The 24,573-nt window shown below is 39.8% G+C and overlaps 1 long non-coding RNA gene across 1 annotated transcript; it reads right to left on the bottom strand.

The window, feature by feature from the left end:
• Positions 1–1,546: 1,546 nt before the first annotated feature.
• Positions 1,547–15,928, bottom strand: LOC140493377 (uncharacterized). Its single transcript, XR_011963656.1, has 4 exons — positions 15,816–15,928; positions 12,278–12,409; positions 7,872–8,062; positions 1,547–2,395 (listed from the first exon to the last, which is right to left on the bottom strand). It is a non-coding gene; the product is annotated as an uncharacterized lncRNA (long non-coding RNA).
• Positions 15,929–24,573: the final 8,645 nt, after the last annotated feature.

The raw sequence follows: 24,573 nt of genomic DNA, 5'->3' as shown, positions 1-24,573 counted from the left end.
AAATAATGGTATGTTTTAAGAAGATGAGAGAACACTGTATATCAGTTTTCATATAAGACCCGCACATTGTTTAGTGAAAGATTACTGCTCAATCTAATAAGACAGTGGAATTCCAATTCATTTAATCTTTGCATCTTCCACTTTGTTTAGCTTTACTGTCCTATAAACTTTCCTTTCAGTCCAACTCCATTCAGACTCCATTCACTTTGTGTTTTGCAAAATTGCTGCACTAATTTCTGATAGCAAGTGCACTGAAACCACAAGAAAAAAGGGAAATTCTTCAGTAACGAAGAAACATTTTGCTTGCAATTAAGTTATTTATCATTTTTCCATGAACTGCAACAAAGATTTCTCTGTAGGGCACAGACTGCCTCAAATGCAGATATCTAACTCTTCACAAATAAAAATGCAAAAGATTGCAGCTGCTGAAAATCTGAAATCAAATTTGGACATGCCAATTCAAAACCCTTCACATCAGGCAAAGTGGATATAATTTTGAAATTACATTGGTAAAGTGATTCCATATTATTTAGCTTCTGTTACCGTCACATGAATGCTGCATAACTCTTACACAATACAAACATACACACTTTTTCTTAAAACTAAGCATTAATTGATATTAACTTTTGTGTCTTTATACTCTTTTAAACATAATGGATGGAAAATATGTGATTGCGAGAATGAAACAAGTAGCAGACAAAAGTGATCACCAGAGTTAATTAAGAAATAGTCTGAACTTACCATAATTTCAAGTGTTGTGCTTGTTAAGACTAACAAGTGTTTGTGTTCCATTCAGGTTATGCAAAATAAACTGACAGAATTGAGCATTCCCATGTTTTTATGATGTTAAATTATGACATCGAGACTAATTTAAAATTAAGAATTCCAAGAGTGATTATATTTAATTTTATTACAGATACTGGAAAAGTATATACATAAACTGTACAATGTTACATCATAACCTTAAAAACTGACCCCAACTAAGTTTACTCCTTGAATTAAAATTTCTGTGGTATCTTGGATAATGCTCAAATTAGATTGATTTCCGGTTGCAGATTCTAACTTCACTTAAATTCTTCCATTTCAGTACTTGAAACCTTTAATATTACTTTGAACTTAGTATTTCAAAGTATCGCATTGCCCTCCAGAGATGGTTGTTAAATACTAATTAGTTGTTAGACTGACAATGCAAATTGTAAACTTCTCAGTTTTCTTTGTTTTGTTTTAACTTGAAAACATCACCACACTCAAGTCCATTCATCATAATTTATCATGTCGGCCCTGAATTTCTAGTCAGCTGAAAATTGATAGCACTCGTTGACCTGGAATTTATACACAAAGATCGAACAATCTTTGAATTCACATGACTCAGTGTCAATTCGAAGAGTTCTCCAGGCGTCCAGCAACGCTGATGTCAGCAGGCAGAGTAAGCAGTCAATCACATTGAAGAATTCTTACCAATAACCAAGCTGAAAGTGATGAGCTCTGATTATCCTATTCTTTTTATAAAATTTACAGCAAGTGAAATAAAGATTGGGATGTACACATTAGAAGCTGAAATGTCAAACAAATGTTTTTAAAATATTATATCAGAAAGCAATGGAATTTTTATCATAATAAACCATTTGACATTACGCCATTATAAAATTTATTTTCCTGGGCCAGAGAGGTTGTTCAATGAATTGTTATGACTTATGATGCCATTAAAAAAATTAAGTTAAATTTCCTTTCTAAGATATAACTTGGTGGGGAGTTAATAATATCATAGAATGAAAGAGGAAGTCCTTATCAGTTTCAGTGATTTTGAATGATTGCTGTCTGCCAGGACTTCAAAGACACTTTCTGTGGAAGAGCAATAAATCACTTACAACTTTTAATAGTGTGTGTGTAGACACCAGGAATTGCTACCTCAGGTTAATGATTGAAAACACCAGCGATATTGCCATTAATACAACAGCAACATCTGCTTTGCATCTTCTTTTTACACAAAGACACTCTCCAAATCCAAACACAAGTACGAAGAAAAATATCTTGACTTTTTTAAAAAAATGCGTATTGGTCAATTCCACAATTGTTGAGGCAATACATAAATTTGTTTTCTGATTCAGAAATATTCACATCCATGGAAAACATTAAATAGTCTTCATGAAATTATTTTCAATCTTCCCAAAATGATTACATCCCACTTCAGTGATTACTTTAAAAATTCTTTAAGTTGTCCTCTGATGTAGACAGGGAGAGGCAGTGTGTCAATGTGAACTTTATCTATTAGATGCTGGATGGCTGTGTATAGACACTGCTCCTGTGGTGACATGAACCGACAACTTCTCATCCCAAGCTGAAGTTCTGTTTTTGCAGTTGTGGAAGTGACAATGGGATACAGGGGTGCCCCAACCTGTCGGGTTCAAACAGAACTTAAATCAGTGGCACATCATGGTCTAGAAATTAAATAAATTTCAGCATTACAATGTAGTCTTTTGAAACAAACAAAAGGAATAAATTTGCACCTCTGTACTTCAACTGTAGTAAGGGTTTTAATCACCATTTTATGTTAAACAGAAATGAGACATTTTTGCTCATCTGAAACTGGAGTGGTTTATTGTATTAGATTGTTATCTTCAGCTTGATAGATGTACTGGACAAGCATTTTATCTTCAGCAAGCTATCTTTCCCTCATGTGGTAATGCTCATGTTATCCCTTAGAACAAAGAACATGGTATTAAAATGTCCAACAGAACCTTTATTGCAGCTCACTGTTTATATGTAAATGATGGGGAGTTGATGACGTAATGATATTGTCGCTGGACTAGTAATCCATGAGAACCAGGTGGACCTGCATTCAAATCCCATCAAGGTGAAATTTAATTTAAGGGACTGTCCGGAATTAAAAGTTTAATGATGACCATGAAACCTTTGTTGATTGTCCTACAAATCTATATGGATCATAAATGCCCTTCAGGGAAGGAAATCTGCTTCCCAAAGACTATCTGCCATCGACAAGGCACAAGTCAAGAGTTTGTTGGAATACTCCCTACTTTAGTGGATAGCAGTGTGTCCCAGTTACAAAGTGTACTGCAAAATTTTATCAAGGCTCCTCAGACTTTGCCTTCTAAACTCATGACTATTACCATCTAGGTGGACAAGGTAAATATGTGGGACCATCATCACATTCCAAAACCTCTTTACCCACTCATCATCTTGACTTCAAAATGTCTTCCTGTTCCTTTAGTGCCACTGGGTCAACATCCTGGAAACTCTATCCCTGACAGTATTGTGAGGGTTGCTGCACAAATTAGACTGCAGCTATTTGAGAAGGCAGGTCATCACACCGTCTCAAGGGGATTAGGGTGGGAAGTAAAGACTGACACAACCAGCAAAGCTTACATCCTCTGAATGAATAAAAGAAAGTTAGATTCATAGATATAGAAATATCTGGACTATTATTAGGTCATTTGGCTACAAAAAACAATTGATTTTCATCAGCACATCATGCTTCAAGTGATCCAAGTTTCTGTCTAAGACTTTTATACCCTCAGGTTACAAGCTATGATACAGTAATGATACAGTAGATTTCTCAAAATTGTGCTGACATACCGACTGAAAGACAACAAATAATCTCAGATATACGGTTGTACATTGCCATGTTTTGCCAATTTGATAATTATGCAAACAGGCAAAAACAGGCAGCAGCGAAAGGTGGCCGAGCACAGGCTGATAGCTAAGTTTGGTACCCATAGAGAAGGCCTCAACTGGGACCTTGGGTTCATGTCACATTACAGGGGACCACCATTACACTATACATACACACAGATACACCTACACACACACACACACACACACACACACACACACTCTCACACACACAGGCACTCCTATACACACATACACACATATACACAGACGCGCACACAGACACCCACACGCACCCTTACAGACACACACACTCCCACACTCACACATGCACCCCCACACAGACTTAAGACACTCTACACTCACTACACACACACACACTTTCTCACACTCACAACCCCCACCCCAGACAGACACATACACACACAGACAGACAAAGACCCACATGCACACATATATTTTGTGGGGTGAATTTGTACTTGCAGGGTTACATTGTACTTTGCTCAATAACTGCATGTACTCATGTAGAACTCTGAGCTCAAAAACTGCATGAATTCATGTAAAACTCCGTTATCTCACTTTTTAGATTAGAATCAATCTAAACATCATGGCATAGACAGAGTACACAGGGGGCTAACACCTTCAACATATTGTCTAGCTATCACCATTGTTAACAGCTAACCTGAGAATGCAACTTTTTAAAAAAAGGTTTTGTGATTTACACATGAAAGAAGTGAAACTATCACTGTATTCTAACAGATGAAAGGCTTAACAGACAATCAATTTTTCAATGTATAATTTCAGTTACATCACACTGTAAATTTTTGCTATAAATTCTGTGTGTTAGGATTGAGCCCTCCGCTATCACCTGATGAAGAAGTGACGCTCCGAAAGCTAGTGTGCTTCCAATTAAACCTGTTGGACTATAACCTGGTATTGTGTGATTTTTAACTTTGTACACCCCAGTCTGACACCAGCATCTCTAAATCAGGCAAAAACTGAGTTTACAAGATTAATAATTCAAACTTCCAAGTAATACTTTGAAGGTTTGACAGCTCATCTTGATCTGGAGATCGTACATTTGTCTGGATACAATATAAACATCTCAATTTGTTACTCAACACATGATCATCATTGGTCTGACATTTATACCATGTGTTCACTTAGACTGTTTGATCATGGATAGTGGAATGATGATGTTATGTGGGCCACTTCCCAATTAACACATTTGCCTTTAAACAGTCCACCAGTGAGTTGCAGTCTGATGTTCTGGAATACCAAATAAGTTGGAAAAAGCAGTCATTGTCTGAACAATGGTTGCAATCTTTGTGTTAACTTGTCAAACAATGGGAAATTGGAGATGTTTTCTTAGATTACTTACAGTGTGGAAGCAGGCCCTTCGGCCCAACAAGCCCACACTGACCCACCCAGACCCATTCTCCTATATTTACCCCTTCACCTAACACTACGGGCAATTTAGCATGGCCAATTCACCTAACCTTCACATTTTTGGATTGTGGGAGGAAACCAGAGCACCCGGTGGAAACCCACGCAGACATGGGGAGAATATGTATGATTCACACTGAGAATTGCCTGTGGTGGGAATTGAACCCAGGTCTCTGGCACTGTGAGGCAGCAGTGCTAACTAAATCCATCCCAAAGTCGTAATCTTCCATCACGCTTCATATAGGTCTGTTGCTCATTTCATCAATGGTGTGGATGTAGAAGCTCCTTTTGCTGCTGGATTTGGTGTGTTTGGAACTTCTGCATTCTTGAGTCCTTGAATTTCCTGATTCTTCCCTGGCCAGTACATAGACTGAGATGCTAGCTGTGTGTCCTTGATGTAACATGGACATCATATTCTGGCATAAAAATCAAAAGAATTTCAGATGCTGTAAATCAGAAACAAAAACAGAATTTGCTGGAAAAGCCCAGTAGGTCTAGCAGCATCTGTGAAGCAAAATCAGAGTTAATGCGTTGGGTCCAGTGACCCTTCCTCAGAACTGTTCTGGGAACTCAGTTCTGAGGAAGCGTCACTGATCACGTTTTGGCATTGTGGTTTTGGTATTAGGATTTGATTGTTTTTGAAAAAGACCTGTCATCATCTCCCAAGTTTGTAAAACCAAAATGAAGGAACTTCCTCATTTCTCAAGCTGGATTTTCAGGGCTGTTTCCTTGGGATCATTTATTGCTTGGTCTGTTACATAAAGCTGTGATGGAATTAGGATAGCTGTAATTCCACAAAGTCTGCTTTATAATTGAGCAGCGGTCCAAAAGTTAGTGCTTCCAAATGAACCTGTCAGACTGTAACGTGGTGTTGTGTAAATTTTAACTTTCCAATTGAAGGTCTTTGCTTTTTTAAAGAATTTTAGTGCAGCCGGTGTTTGTTTATTTATTTTATTGATTTTGCGTTTCTCTTCTTTTACTTTTCCCTTTTCTCACTCAGTTTCCCTTTACTTTTCCCCATTGTTGGTTCCTTTACCAATTTTGGGTTGAGCTATTGCCTTGTAGTTGCAGGTTTCAGTCACTAGATGGTCTCCACAACAAATAAGGAATGGTAACAAAAACAGAGGTTGCTGAAAAAGCTCAGCAAATCTGGCAGCAACTATAAAGAGAAATCAAAGTTAATGTTTCAGCACTGGCGACCCTTCTGCCAGATCTGCTGAGCTTTTCCAGCAATTTCTGTTTGTGTTTCGATTTATAGTATCCAGAATTCTTTTGGTTTTGGAACAGGGAATGGAGACATCCCATAAGCTTCCCTCTACATTCAGGCCAATTTGAAGAAACAAAATAGAAAAACTACTATACCTTTGGTCACAGGTAAACCTTCTAAGTTTAGACAACAGTTTTAAGTGTTTTTCAGCTGTATTTTGTTTTCGGAATACTTTATAGCTATACCATGAGGACCATTTGACGACAGTTTCTATTAAATAGGAATTGTAGGCACATGAGTGTTTTTCTCCAACTTGAACAAGCCTAGATTTTAATAAATAAATTAACTTTGTCTTCTTGCTTTGCCTATTGACACATCTCAACATCATCTGTAGTCTCAGAAATTGATGCTGATGAATGTTCAAATTCTTTATTTCCATTAGGTTTCCAAATACCTGCAACTGAGATCTTAGAATCTGTTCTTTACGGATACCCTCTGCTGCTAACCATGATGTGCATTGTGCATCCTGGGCCTCAGGTATCTTTCCCTGATGCACCAGTGCTTATGTTTTCCCTCGTAACCTCAGAACTAGAGGTGGGTAATGTAGTTTTGAATGATCCCACAGAATATTTATTCCAGCTCAGTGTTTTATATAAATAATAGATTCTCAGACATATATGCGGCTGTGCTAGAATTATACTATCCAGTCACAGACAGTAGTAAGCTTTCATTTACATGTCATGCTTCAAGAAATCCAACTTAAGATGGAGTCTGAGAACTTTATATGCTCAGGTCACATGTTACATGATAGACTGATGATATCATGAGCATGTGTGTTAAAGGTATCCAGAGGAACCTCGATTATCCGGCATTTGATTATCCAAATTTTGGATTATCCGGCAAGATCGCAAGACCCCAGTGCTTGGCTAAACTATGTTATCCAACATTTGATTATCCAGCATTCGATTAACCGAACGAAATACCCCCCCACCCATGTCCTTCGGATAATCGAGTATCCTCTGTACTGACATTTTATCAGTTAATGGCACACTCATATATTGACTTAGAGAAGTAACACAGAAGTACTGTCTTGTTAGTTTTATGGCGATCTTTTATATTCATTCCTGAGAAACGGAACCTCACATCCAGCCAACATGAAGTATTTACATTTGACTTTGATTTGGGACTTTAAAAACTCGACAATGCTTTCTGAAAAGCTAACTCCTCACAGTTCCATTCTGGAAATTTCAATTTCTCATTTTGTTATTGCTCTGAGGCTACTATTTTATTGTCAATAAAGTATCAATTATATACTGATTCTGTTGCTCATTATTTTTCACTCTTACTAAAGCAGAAAGAGGAGAATTTCATATTGTTCATCTCAACTGGAATTGACTTCCATGTCTCAAAGCAGAATGTGACACCCAGTTCCCTATGAAACTCAGTTTAGCATCAACATAGTAAAACATGACAATCTAAATGAATTCACTGTTTAAATATTATTTCACTAAAAGCAATTATAAAATTTCTACTACTTTTTCTCACACAATAACAAATTTCAAATATCTTACACCTGATTATTAGTTACCTTATTGAGGCCTGTGAATGCAACTCCTAAATTGCATCCATTCTTATAAAAGGTCATAGTACCATCATACAGATTTAAGTCAACTCCTATGATTGTGGCTTTCTCATAAAATGGTTCCGTATACTGTCTGCTGTGGCCATCATGCCAGGTTATACCTTTGTGGGATAAGTCCTAGCTTTCAGAATCCATCCCTGTGAGAAGGAAGTACGATCAGGTTAGAAAAGCTGTTTAATCTGATTGGATTTCCTTGAAAATGAAAAATAACATTCAGCAGTAACATTCAGAGCTGGTAATGGCATGATATTCTAGGGGATACACATAAGAAGGCTTACAATTTCATGGGTTTGTAAATAGAGGCATAGGGTATAAAAGCAAGGAAGTGATTCTGCACCTCTGCAAATCGTTGGTTAGACTACTTTTGGAATACTGGGTTCAGTTCTGAGCACCTTATTTGAGGAAGGATGTTAAAGCCCTGGACAAAGTGCAAAGGAAATTTACTAGAAGGATACCAAGAATGAGGGGTTTTAGATACAAGGAAAGATTAGAGAGACTGGGCTTCTTGTCCTTAGAGCAGAGAAGATTATGAGGTGACCTTATTGAGGTGTTCTAAATTCTGAACAATTTTGACAGGGTAAAGAAGGACATTTTGTTTTCATTAGTTGGCATGTCAGTAACTAAGGGTCACAATGTCAAGATTGTCAGCAAAAAAGTGAGGAGTGAGATGAGGAGAAACGTCTTTACTCAGAGTTTTATTAGGATTTGGAATGTCGGCACCACCCTCTTGAACTGTCCCACCTGTCTGTCTTCCTTCCTAACTATCCGCTTCACTCTCCTCTCTCCTATCACCTTCACCCTATCTTCATCTATCTATCACATTCCCAGCTACCATCCCCCCAGCCCCACCCCCCGGCCATTTATCTCTCAACCCCCTTGGGCCACCACCACTCCCCCACCCCCCACCCCACCATTCCTCATGTAGGTCTTATGCCTAAAACATAAACTCTCCTACTCCTCAGATGCTGCTTGATCAGCTGTGCATTTCCAGCGCCACATACATTGACTCTGATCTCCAGCATTTGCAGTCCTCACTTTCTCCTAGAGTGGTGGAGATGGATTCTGTAGGAGGTTTCAAAAGAGAGCTGGATATATATTTGGAAGTGGGCTACGGAGGTACAGCTAGGGAATAAGACTAGCTGGATAGCTTTTTAGGGAGCCGGTAGAGGCATGCTGGGTCAAATTACCTTCTTCTATACTATAATACTCCATGATTCTATATTTATATGAAATGTATGTTGTGAGTTTGGCTGCACAGAAACTCCAAACTTGTATGGAGGCACTAAACAGATAACATGTCACCGTTGACTTAGTTCTATACAGAACCATTTTGAACAGAAATGCATTCGTTTTGGAAAATCCTAACTCACGGAGAAACAGTTCAGCATGAAACTGATAAGGAAAATAACGCAAGTTCAAGTTAGAAAAGAGAAATGTGACTGAGTGTCAGAAAGAGGAGCACCTCATTATTGAAGAAACGGAAAGATGACAAGTAAGAAACAAACCTATTAAATAGGACTGGTAAGGCAAATTATTTTATTTAAGTTGCATTTCGCATTTTAACAAGGTGATGATTCTGAGAGGGTTTTACCTGGGTACCTGCGTCTCAACACTGGTGTACAGTGTAGCCAAAATAGTTCCATGGAAAATCCTCAGGGATTTTCCCATTTATATCCAACCCAGCAAGTTTGGGACCAAGCCAGTAACAGGTGATGTGTCTGCTTGACATAGGCAAACACAATTTTTGACACACAGACTGTAGATTTCCTGCATGCTGATTTGTTGATGGCCTGCATTTTCACATTCAAAATACTTGTCTACAGATCACTCACGTCTATTTTACTGAATGTCTCCGGCCGTATCCTGGAGGAGGTTCAGCAGTTTGATCTCTGAGCAGTTTATCAATGAACGTTCCTCAGGGTAGGCTCAACCATCTTCATCTGCTTCATCAATGAGATTACCTCCATTGTAAGGTGCTAAATGGGGATGTTTACTGATAATTGCTCAATGTTTAGCACCATTCACAACTCCTCGGATATTGAAGCATTCCATGTTCAAACATAACAAGATCTGGACAACACCCAGGCTTGAGCTTACATGTGGCGAGTAACATTTGCACCACACAAACTTAAGGCAATAACCATCACCAATAAGAGACAATCCAACCATTGCTCCTTGACATTTACCATCACTGAATCGCCCACTATCAAAATCCTTAGGGTTACCACTGACCAGAAACTCAAATGATCTGGTCAGCATGGACGGATTGGACTGAAGAGTCTGTTTCCATGCTATACATCTCTATGACTGTGACATAAACATAGCGGCTCCGTGAACATCAGAGGTTAGGAATTCTGTGGCGAGGAATTCACCTCCTCATTCCTCAAAGCCTGTCCACCATCTACAAGGCACAAACCAGGAGAGTGATGGTATACTCCCCACTTGCCTGGATGGTGCAGCTCCAACGACACTCAAGAAGCTTGATATCATCCAGGACAATGCAGCCTGCTTTAACTGGCACTACATCCACAAGCATTCACTCCCTCCATTGGTGGCCTCAGTGGCAGCAGTGTGTACCATCCACAACATGAACTGCAGAAATTCCCCAGATACCCTCAGTCATCACTTTCCAAATCCATTGCCACTTCCAAAGTAGAAGGAAATGCATGGATACACTATCTAAGCCACTTACCATCTTGATTTGGGAATATATCACTGTTCCCTCACAATCGCTGGTTCAAAGTCCTGAAAATTTCCCCCAAGGGCATTGTGGTCGGACCCACAGTATGTGGACTGCAGTGGTTCAAGAAAGTAGCTCACTACCACCTTCTCAAGGGCAACTAGGGATAAACACTGGCCCAGCCAGAGATGCCCATGTTCTGGATTAGTGGTGCTGGAAGAGCACAGCAATTCAGGCAGCATGCGAGGTTTAGCAGTAATATTGATGTTTCGGGCATTCCTAATGAAGGGCTTTTGCCCGAAACGTCGATTTTACTGCTAAACCTCGGATGCTGCCTGAACTGCTGTGCTCTTCCAGCACCATTAATCCAGAATCTGGTTTCCAGCATCTGCAGTCATTGTTTTTACCAGAGATGCCCATGTACCTCAAACAAAAACTGAAAAAATATAGAAACAGCTCAATAAAAACCAAAAGAACTGCAGATGCTGGAAATCAGAAACAAAAATGGGAATTGCTGGAAAAGTCAGCAGGTCTGGAAGGATCATGGAGAGAAATCTGAGTTACCGCTCATACACCAAATGGTGAGTTGGGATCCTCACCACACAAACCCATGGAATAGCACACCCCCTTTCTGATTGAAACTGCTCACCTGTGCTCACAGTGTCATAAATAACCAGCTCTTGTGTCTTGCTACTTGTGAATTTTATATCTCTGCTTAATTTACTGGATTCTCACAGGAGCAGACTTAAAGAACTCGAAGACACTGGACAAAAGGTGAAGAGGAGGGCATTAACTCAAAAATAGCAACCATCACCAGTGAAATAATGCTGGGAAACTATTACACATGAAGTCTGGACCTGATGGCCAGCATCTTAAAGTCTTAAAAGAAGCAGCTGCAGAGCTAACAGACGCATTGGTTGCAATCGTCCAAAGTTCTCTGGACATTGGAAACATTCCAATGGCTGTACATTTCTATTCAAGAAAGGAGGGAGTCCAAACTACAGACCAGTTAGCCTGACATTTATCATTGGGAAAAAAGCTCAAATTCATTATTAAATCGGTAGCAGTGTGACATTTAGAAAATCATAACAAGGTTTTGTTATGATCAACAAGGTTTTGATCAAAAATCAACAAAGTTTTGTAAAAGGGAAAAAGGATATAATAAATCTATAATAATTTCCATAAGGATGTGATGTGTGGAGTAGATAAAGTGAAATTAGTAGATGAGATGTATTTGGATTTACAAAAGGTATTTGATAATATGCCACATAAATGGTTATTGAAGAAGTTAAGAGCTTATGGTGTTGGGAATGATAGTTTGCCATAGGGGTATGCCCGACAAACAGGAAACTGAGAGTCAGCATAAATCAGTCATTTCATTTGGTTAATTGCAACTGGTGGAGTACTGCAGAAATCAGAGCTAGAATCTTAATTATTTACAATCTGTATCAATTACTTGAATGAAGGGACCCAGTGTATTGCAGCCAGAGTGCAGACAATTAAAAACGATTTGTAGGAAAAAAGGTTGTGAGGATGATGCAAAGAATTCTGTAAAGGGATATAGATAGGTTAATTGAGCAGACAAAAGAACCATGTTCATGTATAATGAACTGGACACATTAGGATTTTAACATACTGATAAAAGTTTTACAGAATTCTTAAGGTTACTTACCGAACATGTTTATAAATGTGTAATTGCCAAGATGAAGATGTACATGTCTTGTTCCAGCACCCACCATCACAGAGGTACCATATGGAGGTTCAAGAAACTTAACCTCCCAATCATGTTCTCCATGGATGAAGCCTGTTCAAACAACACAATAATGAATAAAAGGGTGCATTTCATAAAGATATTTTCAATGGATCAATTGGTTAAGCATCTGATCCAAGCAATGTCCAGGTTTATATTTCTGCCACCACAAAGCTACATCAATGCTCCTTTGTGCCTGAACATTTTGGAATAACAATTCATTGTATTGACTTCTTCATTTTCCACATCTTCACAATAGTAATTTCTAAACAAAGTTAGCAGTCAGGAAATTATTGCTGACAATATCAGTGAATAATCACAACTATTTCCATTCAATATTCTTGTATATACTACTCTAATGTAAAATAGCAAACTGTAGAGCTGTTGACAGAAATTTTCCAGATCTCTCTTATCACAGAATTAGTCATGGGGACTGGAGGATTGCAAACATTATGCCACTGTTGAGAAAAGGACAAAGGAAAATTATAGATCTGTCAGCTTGGCATAATACAGGATAAGACAAATATACGTTTAGAAAAAAGTAAGTTCATACCAGACAGTTAACATGGCTTCGTCAAAGGACAGGTCATGTCTGTCAAATTTAATTGAATTCTCTGACAAAGTGACATGGGCAGCGGATTTGGGTCATGCTGTGGAAGTTGTATCTTTGGACTTTCAGAAAGTATTTACTATAGAGCCACATGGTAGGTTGGTTGGCAAATTAGAAATGTTTGGAATTGACAGATTCTTGGCAGCACGGATTAGAAGTTGGCTAAAAGATAGAAGACAGAGAGTTGGTATAGATGACATTTCTCAGATTGGAGACAAGTTGCAAATGATGATCCCCAGGGCTCGGTTTCCGGACCCTTGCCTTTTCTGATTTATATGGACGATTTGGAAATGGGTGTTGATGGCAAAATCAATAAATTTGCAGATGATACAAAGATAGGGAGAACAGTGAATTGTATGGATGTAATTTATATAAATGATTGGGTGAGAATTTAGGAGGCATAGTTAGTAAGTTTGCAAATGACACCAAATTCTGTGCTGTAATTGACAGTGAAGAAGGTTGTCTAACATTACAAATAGATCTTGATCAATTGGGCAAATGGGCTGAGGAGTAGCAGATGGCGTTTAATTGGGATAAATGCGAAGGATTGCATTTTGGTAAAACAAATAAGGGTAGGGCTTATACAGTTAATGGTAGGTCCTGGGTAGTGTCAAATAGAGAGACTGAGGAGTTCAGGTACAAAGTTCTTTGACAGTTGCATCACAGGAGACAGGATGGTTAAGCCAGTCCTTAACACGCTTCATTGCTCAGACCATTGAGTATAAGAAATGAGGTGTCATATGAGGTCGTACAGGATGTTGGTGAGGCCACATTTGGAGTACTATGTGCAATTCTGGTCGCTCTGCTATAGAAAGGATGCTGTTAAATTGGAGAGGGTTCAGAAAAGATTTACCAGGATGTTGCTGGGAATGGAGGGTTTGAGCTATAAGGATAGGCTGGGACATTTTTCACTGGAGCGTAGGATATTGAGAAATGACCTTAGAGAGGTTTATAAAATCACTTTTCCCTCAAGTCCGGGAGTTCAAAACTATGTGATATATTTCTAAGGCGAGAGAGGAAAGATTTAAAAGGGACCTGAGAGGCAACTTTTTCACACAGACGAATGAATTGCCAGGGGAAGTGGTAGGTGCAGATACAGTTACAGCATTAGAAGACATTTGGATAGATATGAATGGTTTAGAGGGATATGAGCCAAATGCAGAAAACCTGGTTAGCATGGACGAGTTGGACCGAATGGTCTGTTTCGGTGCTGCATGACTCTATGGCTTCAGAGGGACATTGACAAGTTGACTTAATAATCAGACACCTGACAGATGAGTTTCAATGCAAGGAAATGTGAGGAAATGTATTTAGATGGAGAAACTTAGAGAAACAATACAGGCTCAATTGTATCAGTGTGAAGAGAGTACAAGAGCAGATGGACCTCAGGGATTATGTGCACAATTCTCTGAAAGTGGCCAGGCAAATGGAAACAGTTGTTCAGAAGGCTTATAGGATCCTTGCATTTATAAATAGAGGCACAGAGTATTACAGCAAGGAAGTGATGCTACACCTCTACGAATTATTGGAGTATTGTATTCAGTTCTGGGCACCTTATTTAAGAAAGGATGTTAAAGCCCTAGAGAAAGTGCAAAGGAGATTTAGCCGAATGATATAAGAAATGAGGGATTTTCAATACAAGGAAAGATTACAGAGATTGGGCTTGTTCTTCTTGGAGCAGAGAAGATTAAGAGGCAACCTTATTGAGGTGTTCAAAATGATGAACAATTTGGACAGGGTAAAGAAGGATATTCTATTTTCACTAGTTGGTATGTCAGTAACTAGGGATCACAACTTCAAAATTGTCAGCAAGAGAGCTAGCAATGAGATGAGGAGAAACCTCTTTGCCCAGAGAGTGTAAGGATTTGGAATATACTGTCTGGGAGAGTGATGGAGACAGATTCCACAGGAGGTTTCAAAAGAGAGCTGGATACATATTGAAAAGTGATTACTAGGAGGCTATGGAGGTAAGGGTGGAGCATGGAACTAGATGGGTAGTTCTTTTGGCACAGACACAATGGGTCAAATGGTCTCCTTCTGCAGTATCACATTGAGGAGTATTAAATAATTGTCAACTAATATTGTCAGAATCCGTTTTGGGACTTCACATAGTCATGGTTATATTTTTTTGTACATTTTTGTAAAATAACTGTAAAATAAGAAGTTGAAAAGACAAAGAGAATACAACATAAAATTACTGCTAAAATTTGTGGTGGCTGAATCGGAGGGAACTGCAAGTAAATGATGCAGAAATAATCTGATGTTGTTCGGCTTGAGCATATAAGTGCACAATGTTAACTGGCAGCAGCAGTAACAAGAGTGCTCAGTGAAGGGAATGTTTAATGAACTAACTAGACAGCAAGAAAAAATATCAAACAGCATTGTGTTTGTTGCCTACACTATCTGTTAAACATTAACAACAAACAGAAGATGTTAAAAACATATTGCCCTGTGTATTGTGGCTGATTAATAAAACATAAATGAATGCTTTGTGGCAAAGCAATTTAGTTCAGCATTGCTGCCAATTTAGTATATGTTGATGCAACTGTTGATTTTATTTACATTGGTCTAACACTGATTGATGAAGCATAAATATAAAGCACAGGGAAATGTTAGTACACCCAACACAGCAACGCAATAGATATCATCATGCAATCAATGTCTACATCTTAGCTATAGATGGCTACAGCTAAAACCATTCATACACTAGGAAACACATTAATGTGAAACATTTTAACAATACATTTGAAGTAAAGAAAAACCTCCCTTATTCTCTAATATTAACCAAAAACCAGAACACAGCAAAGTCTATTTTGATACCACCTTTTGTTCCTCTAACTCCGGCTGTACCTTCACTTTGCAGGACGGGATCGATATGAAAGTAAACTGCTCTCCGACATGGAGAAAGTTGTACTGCTGGTGACTTCGCATTAACATCCCACTCCCAACATTCCACAACAAAGTTATCTGAGAAGGACTGAGGTGGGCAATGATATTCCATTATCTATCTTGAGACATAATCTGAAACAGATTACAATAAGTGCCTACTATTAAAATCAATTTAACAGCAAATTACAACTTATAGTATTGTATTTGAACTATATTGGAATTGAATTAAAGAATAAAGCACAAACATCAAATGTATGTTATATATTTGAACCTCCACTTTTGCTATTGTTCTGGGTATTTTCTCCTCTCTTTTAAACAAAAAAACTGCCATTCTGCTGTCATTCTTAAACATAGAAGATGGCAGCAGGAATAGGCTATGTGACCCCTCGAGTCTGCTCCAAAACCCAATATGATCATGGCTGACCATTGAGCTCCATACTCTAATCCTGCCCTCCCCCTTATACCTGATCCCTTTACTCACAAGAGCTATATCTACCTCCTTTCTGAAAAGAAATAATATTTTGATTTCAACAAGTTCCTGTGGTAGTGAATTCCACTGGCTCACCACTCTCTAGGTGAAGAAATTTCTCCTCTCAGTGCTGAAAGGTTTACTCATTATCCTTAAACTGCAGCTGGTTATGGACACCCCGCCATCAGGAACAACATTTCTGTATCTAATATCTCTAGTCCTGTTACAATTTTACAGATTTCTATGAGATTCCCCCTTCATCCTCCTGGACTCCTGTGAGTGCAATCCTAACTGATGCAGTCATCATCTTTCAGCAGCTACCAACCTGCTCAATCCCATCATCATTTTATAGCCTTTCCCCCATTACAACCTACACTTTGTCTTATCAGACTGATGCCTGGGATGGTAGGCTTGTTGTATGAGGAGAGATTGGGTCCTTATATCCTGGAGTTTAGAAGAATGAAAGGGGATCTCATTAAGACATATAACAATCTGACAGGGTTGAACAGATAGTATGCAGAACAAATGTTTCTCTTGTACTGGATTAGTGGTGCTGGAAGAGCACAGCAGTTCAGGCAGCATCCAACGAGCAGCGAAATCGACGTTTCGGGCAAAAGCCCTTCATCAGGAATAAAGGCAGTGACCCTGAAGCATGGAGAGATAAGCTAGAGGAGGCTGGGGGTGGGGAGAGAGTAGCATAGAGTACAATGGGTGAGTGGGGGAGGAGATGAAGGTGATAGGTCAAGGAGGAGAGGGTGGGCTGAGTAATTAGGAAAAGTGGTCATGGTCTCAAGATAGTGGGCAGGCCATTTCAGACTGAGACCCGGAGATGTTTCCTCACTCAGGGAGTGGTAATCCTGTAGAATTCTCTACCACAAAAGGCTATGGAGACCAACACTGAATATTCAAGAAAGAAATAGACAGTGCCATTTCCCTCTATGTATTCTTCTCACAAGACCTCTGTTTATGTCATGATTGTACCTTCAGTTACATCACTGACTGGTTTCCATTAACGTCTTGTTCTGCAATAATCACATGAATCTTCTCCAATGCCTCGCCACTTCTGTTTCTGCTTTAATGGGTCAACAATATAGACTAATATCCACATTCCAGCAACATTTATATATGTAGCACAAGCTGAACCAGGCATGATTCGCTGAGGTCATTCTTACAAAGAAAACTTACAAATGGAAATAATCTGGAGAAGGGTCTTGAAGATTTCAAATCTTGGGGCTGTATATAATTAGGAGAAAGTGAGGACTGCAGACGCTGGAGACCAGAGTTGAAAAATGTGGTGCTGGAAAAACACAGCAGGCCAGGCAGCATCTGAGGAGCAGGAGAATCGATGTTTCGGGCATAAGCCCTTCTTCAGCTGTATATATTTACTTTGGCAGCTTGTTCTATTGTGGCATTGTTCTTGTGAAGAAAGCCTGTTAATACTATCATCAACGAGGCTGGAAAAGTTCACTGTTGCTCTAGACCTACTATCTCATAAATCACAACATAAAAGTATATATTCTAATTATCAAGGTAACTTATCTATATAAAATTGAAGTACTGCAGATGGTGGGGAGCTGAAATAAAAACAGGAAGTGCTGGAGAAATTCAGCAGGTCTGGTGACACATGTGCAGAGAGAAACAAAGTAAATGCTTTCAATCCAATAGGATTCTTCTTCAGACTTGAAATGTTACACTGTTACATTTTTCTCATTTGCCATTCTTTGTAAGAATGACCTCAGCGAATCATGCTGGGTTTCTCTAGCACTGTCTGCTTTTATTATCTTATCTATATCAACTAGATTTTTAATAAATAGAATTATCAGATTATTATCAAAACAAAGCTTATTCAATAAACATGCAATATTTGGTTAACATACATAAAATCAGCGATACAGAAGTATAAATACTTCATCCTCTAAATATTCCAAAACACACGTAAAATTGCACACACAAACTTCAGAAAAAGAGACAAAAAATTCTCTACAGAGATTGGCTTTCTGGAAAAAGCAGTTTGGCCAAAAGGTTATTCTTAAAAGCAGAAGAGTAAAGCATAGAATATTCCAGAGTCCGGTACTTTGATGTTCTGACATGTGGTCATGTTGCTAATCATGTATGATAATATCTGAAATCTTGCAGATACAACTTGCTCAGGAAATAGTTTTAGATTATTCTTTCAATCGCTTCTTCAAAAATGCAAGTAGGTTTCACTTGCAACAGGCGCAAAATTATTTCTGGAAATTTCTAATTTTGGAAATGGAAGAGATCAGCTGGGCAGCTCATTCACAGCAAGCATTCCTCCAACTCACCTCACCTTCGCAAGCTTTCCTTCAACTGAACCAAATAGAACAAGAATCTCACCAAAGCAGTCACTGTTCAAAACAGCCTGAGCAGGGTCGACAGCAAAATCAGCAGTTATCACCAGTCATATGATTTCGTGGAACCCTTGCTAAAGAAAATCTGAAATGTCCACAGTGAACATTCACTGATCTCTTTTATATGAACTGTCCCAAGTAGCTTTACAAAGCTTGAAATAAATGTCTTTATCAACCATCCTACAAAATTGAAGTTGACCAGCAAAATCAAATATAAAGCATCAATGTAAGAATACAACGTCACACAGTCACAGTGTATTACAGCACAGACAGAGACCTTTTGGCCCATCATTCCATGCCAGTAAAGCACCTATATATACTGTCTTGAAAACAAATGGTCTTTCTAGTTTGTGTGGATGGCAATCTTACATTGTCACCACCAGAGGGCACCAGGTACATGTATGTGCCAAATCCTACCAATCCATTCCATACTTTATAGAACATGGTCAGTCAATTTCTTTCCCCTCCCTCGCTGTAACGATTCCCATATTTACTGATAGATGTGACTCTGGTGTATTTCCCTTCATGATTTCATGCAGAATTAAGCAGTACATATTCGGTAACTTCAACCTTATATCTCTCTCCACATACAACGTGCACACTCCAAGATTGAATGAACAAACAAGCCTTTGATATGCTGCAATTTTAATATTATTTAGCAAAAGGCATTCCTGCAAACATCCAAGAACTCAGCTTGCTTTGGGTATTAACTGTTAAATGTGGAATCCCCAATAAAGATTGTTTTTAAGGTATGGTTTTGTATCTACCTGAGAAAACTTGATGACAGAATGTAAGGCAATCTGCTCGTGGATCTTTTACATGGTAATGCACATCACATAGCTTTATTTGGTACTGAATGCTATCACTCATTGGTCTTGCTATTTCTGCAATTCTAGAAGATCATCTTGCAGTGTATTGATTGGACCTTGAGTTTGATCCTGATGTGTCATCTGTATGCAGTCATACCTTGTTTTTTTTCACTTGTTGGGAAGGTCTTTTATGCATATGGGTCTCAACACAGTTCCCTGGTTCACTCTGGAGACAACATCTTCAGGAGAGGATGATTCCCCATCGTTAACTTCTGTTGGTAAGGAAGTCCAGCCGTGCCCACTGATTCCATATGGAGATGTTTGACCAAGGGTTTCTCATGAGGGACTTCGTCCAAAGGCTTTGAGAAAGCTTGTATTGCCATATGAGGGGTCTTGTACATTTAGACACCTGAGATTAAGCCATAAGCTCTATGAAAACTGCTGACTACTGCAGATTGTAAGCCTCAAAGTGCTGCTAAACATGAGTACAAACTATATATTCAAGGAATTTTCTCATGGCATTGAGTGAGAGGTAGGGATTTGTAGTTTTTTGGCTAACTTTTATCCCTTTTTTTTAATATGCAATTGATGTTATTGTCTCCATCGGTAGTAAGTAGCTGAAGTTGATTGACTATTGAAAAAGGATGGCCAATACCAGAGCTAGTTCCTAGAACACAGAACAATACAGCGCAGAGCAGGCCCTTCGGACCTGGATGTTGCGCCAACCTGTGAACTAATCTAAGCCCATCACGTTACATATCCCACCATCATCCATATACTTATCCAAGAACTGTTGAAATGTCCCTAATCTGACTGAGTTAACTACATTGGTAGGCAGGGCATTCCACACCCTTACCACTGTCTGAGTAAAGAACCTGCCTCTGACATCTGTCTTAAATCTATCACCCCTCAATTTGCAGCTGTGCCCTCTCGTACAAGCAGATGTCATCATCCTCGGAAAAAAGACTCTCATTGTCCACCCTATCTCATCCTCTGATCATCTTGTATGTCTCTATTAAATCCCTCGTAGCCTTCTTCTCTCCAATGAGAACAGACCCAAGTCCCTCAGCCTTTCCTCATAAGACCTTCCCTCCAGACCAGACAACATCCTGGTATATCTCCTCTGGACCTTTTTCAATAATTTCCACATCCTTCCCGAAATATGGCGACCAGAACTGCACACAATTCTCCAAGTGAGGCTGCATTAGCGTTTTGTACAGATGCAGCATGACATCACGGCTCCGGAACTCAATCCCTCTACCAATGAAACCTCACACACCGTATGCCTTCTTAACAGCACTATCAATCTTGGTGGCAACTTTGAGGGATTTATGTACATGAACACCAAGATCCCTCTGCACATCCACACTACCAAGAACCTTTCCATTAATCCAGTATTCTGCCTTCCTGTTATTCTTAGCAAAGTGAATTACTTCACGTTTATCTGCATTGAACTCCATTTGCCACCTTTCAGCCCAATTCTGCAGTTTACCCAAGTCTCCCTGCAACCTGCAACATAACATGTACCCTGATGACACTCAGTTCTATCTAAACACACATCTCTTACTCCCATCATTGCCTTTACTCTGTCAAGCTGCATGTCCAACACTTTCGATTGGGTGAGCAGAAATTTCCACTAATCAGATATTGGGAAAGTCCAGCCATTTTCTTTGATCTCCAGTGAAAACTCTGTTCTTTAATTCATCCACTAGATCTGGCTCTATGACTACCACATGACACTAAACCAGATCATTCTCAAACTAGAAACAGCCTCTGCTACAAAAGCTGCAGGGCACCAGTAAGGCAGGTAGTTCAAAGCTCCAAATGATGATTTACATCTGAGTACCTCAACAACAGTTACACTCCCACTGTACAGAGGACTGTGTATCCTAACCATTCCTGGAAGCCCACAATTATGAATACCCACATTGTTGCCCATGATAGCACTAAATAATGTGAGTGAGAGAGCCCAGACTGGGCTGCGTCTTCAAGGCTATAGGCAATCAGCTACATAAAGGAAACAGCTACCCAGGTAGCAATGATGCCTGGCTGTCTGGTTGTTACGAATGGAGAGTCACACATAGTGAGCGCTAAAGGTTGTAAGGGCACTTTAGAATGGGATATTAATGGTGGAGGTGATCTTGGTGGTTCATTAAGCAGAAAGGGACGCTGCTGTGACAGATATTGTGAAAGTGAGGTTGCATGAAAAGGTCAGTATAATTATGTTTAAAGACAATGCTGTGTATCTGTAACTGCAGTTAAAAAAGAGACAGTCACAAAACACAACCCTCTTATAAACCTTGTTTGATTTTAATCGCTTCATCTGTCATGTCTATGCTTTCAGCTACCAGAGCCTCAAACTCTTGAAATTCTCTCTCAAACTTTCTCCACCTCCCCTTCCCGTTCCTCCTCCTTTAACATTTTCCTTTAAACTGTTATTTTGCCAAAGCGTTTTGTCAGTTGCCCTATTGTCCACAAACTTTCAGATTTTATTTGATAAAATGCGCCCAAAAAAGCATTTAGGGCAAATTTTACTGTTAAGGGCACAATGTAAGTGAAAAGGGTTGTTGTTGTCGCATTTATCTAGCGCCTTTAACACAGTGAAATGGCGGAAATTGGCTCCAAATATTAAAGAGGCATGAATAATGTGTAAAAGTGGTCTGGCCACACTCAGAAAGCTATGTATAAATCTGGAGACTGCAACATAACAGGGATATGCAGATACTGGAGCAGATCAGAAAAAGCAGCCAAGCTGAAACCTGATCTATGTGTGCTGTGAGAAGGGGTTGATTTATTTAACGTGGTCACAACACACTCTCGGCGAATCTGAGAGTTTGACCTACCGTTTAGTGCAGCCACTGTGATATAGCTGTCAGTTTATTGGAATTGCAGATACTTCATGGACTTGCTGAAACTGTGCAGTTAGGATGGGGAGGGAGGAGAATTGTTTAGATCATTCAGAGAACGTTGTGAGCTCCTAGTTTCTGGTATTCACTGGGATTGATGCCTACACATCCCCATCTTGATGGCATACGATCAGTGCCCTTACTCTGTCTTGTTAGAGTTCCCCGCCTGCATCAATACCATAAGGAAAACTGATTATTCCCTGGGGAAATGGGATCTGATCCGCACTTAACCCCTTCGCTCCCCCTCGCTCTCTGCGAGCCCTGTTTACCACAAAGTGGAACTGAAGTTGTAAACACGCGGCTGGGAACAGCTCTCAGGGCCAGTTCCCACTGTCATTAGCTGAGAGACGAATCCAAACCTGCCCCACAAAGTCATATTTATCCGGAACACGTTCCCTGTGAGAGTTGAAAGAGTCAGTGGGCGCACGTTGCCCCTGATTGGAATCAAACTCCTGTGGGATCTTCCCATTCAGGGGTATTGGAGATAACATTCCCAACCAGTTGAAGAACGCCCTCCTGTCTCGCTCAGCTCATTGGTTCAGTATATTAAGGGTGGGTTCTTTTCCGTTTGATTTATTCCGAGTATTTCTGGCTGCTGGCAGGCAGAGTTTGTGCTAATTTTACTCCGCTGTTTCACAGGTCTGTCCAGGGATTTATCTTCTGCATTTCTTCAAACCTGATCTGGATGGGCTAGGACATTCTGCACTGTAGTGTAGGAGGTTGCGAGATGACCTTCCAGAGGTTTATAAAACCACGGCGTGGGGGGGGGGGGGGGGCATAGATGTGGTGAATAGTGGGTGTATTTTCTCTAGGATGGGGGATTTCAAGGCTAGGGAGTATTTTTTTAAGGTGGGAGGAGAGAGGTTTTTTAAAAAGACGTGAGTTTTTTTTTACACTGAGGATGGTTCGCGTGTGAATCATAGAATCCCTTCAGTGTGGAAACAGGCCCTTCGACCCAACAAGACCACATCAGCATTCCTAAGATTAACCCACCCAGATCCATTCCCCTACCCTATTATCCTATATTTTTAAACCCTGTATTACATAATACGCAATGCATCTAACCTACACATTCCTGAACACCATGGACAATTTAGCATAGCCAATTCACATGACCTACACATCTTTGGATTGTGGAAGGAAACCGGAGCACCCGGAGGAAACCCATGCAGCGTGGGGAGAAGGACCTCAGATTGGATTGTATATAAGTTCCAAGGCTGACATGTTGAAGTCTTGTACAAAAACAGGAATTGCTGGTGAAATTCAGCAGATTCGTAGGCATTGTGGGAAGAAAACAATTAATGTTTCAAGTCCAGTGACTCTTCATCAGAACTTAGTCTTGCACCAAGTTGCCATCTTGTAGATGTGAGGTTAAACCAAGGACCCATTTGCAGTCTCCGACAGATGTAAACGATTACATGGAACTCAGGAGTTGTCTTGGTTTGATAGGGTTTTATTGGGCCAAACCACATGATGTTCACCTTGACTGGGCTGGGGCCATGTTGTGTAGGGCTAGGTTGGGTCAGGGAGGGCTGGCTTGGGATGAGCAGGGTAGCGTTGGTTCAAGCTGAGCCAACTAGTCTGCTTGACCTGCTGTGCCTTTTCCAGCTCCACATTTTATTGACTCTGACTATCCAGCATCTGCAGTCCTCACTCTCTCCACATGGGGCTGGATTGTAAGGGCTGGGCTGCACAAAAATGGGTCTGCAGGGTTGGGATGGGTTGAGTCCTGCTGGGTCACATTGGACCGTTATCTCAACATTACAAAAAAAAGTCTGCTTAGAAGATAAGAACAATTTACTTCAGTGCTTTAAAATGCAGAAGAAAATTGAATATTGCAGATTGAAAGAAAAATCAAAATGTATCCAAGAGCAATTGACGCCCAAAATCAGCTGTGCAGCAGCTCAATGGGTGGAATGGCCTACTCCATATATATCTTCCTTTTATCTTATTTGTCTTTCTAGAACTATTTGGGATTTTCAATTCAAGCAGCAGAGCGATCAGTTCTCAGCAAGAAGATTAAGGGGCACTTCTCTGATGTTGGAGTCCAGATTGCTGCTGAAGCTGGAGATGGGAGTGCTGAACCTGTGAGACCAGGACTTGGAGAGTGGCTGGAATTACCAACATGTCAAGTCCAGGAGGTTGTTGAGAGGCTATAGGAGT

The sequence above is a fragment of the Chiloscyllium punctatum genome, chromosome 22, assembly GCF_047496795.1.
Source record: "Chiloscyllium punctatum isolate Juve2018m chromosome 22, sChiPun1.3, whole genome shotgun sequence".
NCBI lineage: Eukaryota > Metazoa > Chordata > Chondrichthyes > Orectolobiformes > Hemiscylliidae > Chiloscyllium > Chiloscyllium punctatum.
The sequence above is the reverse complement of the archived record's forward strand: the minus strand, read 5'-3'. Positions and strand labels throughout refer to the sequence as shown.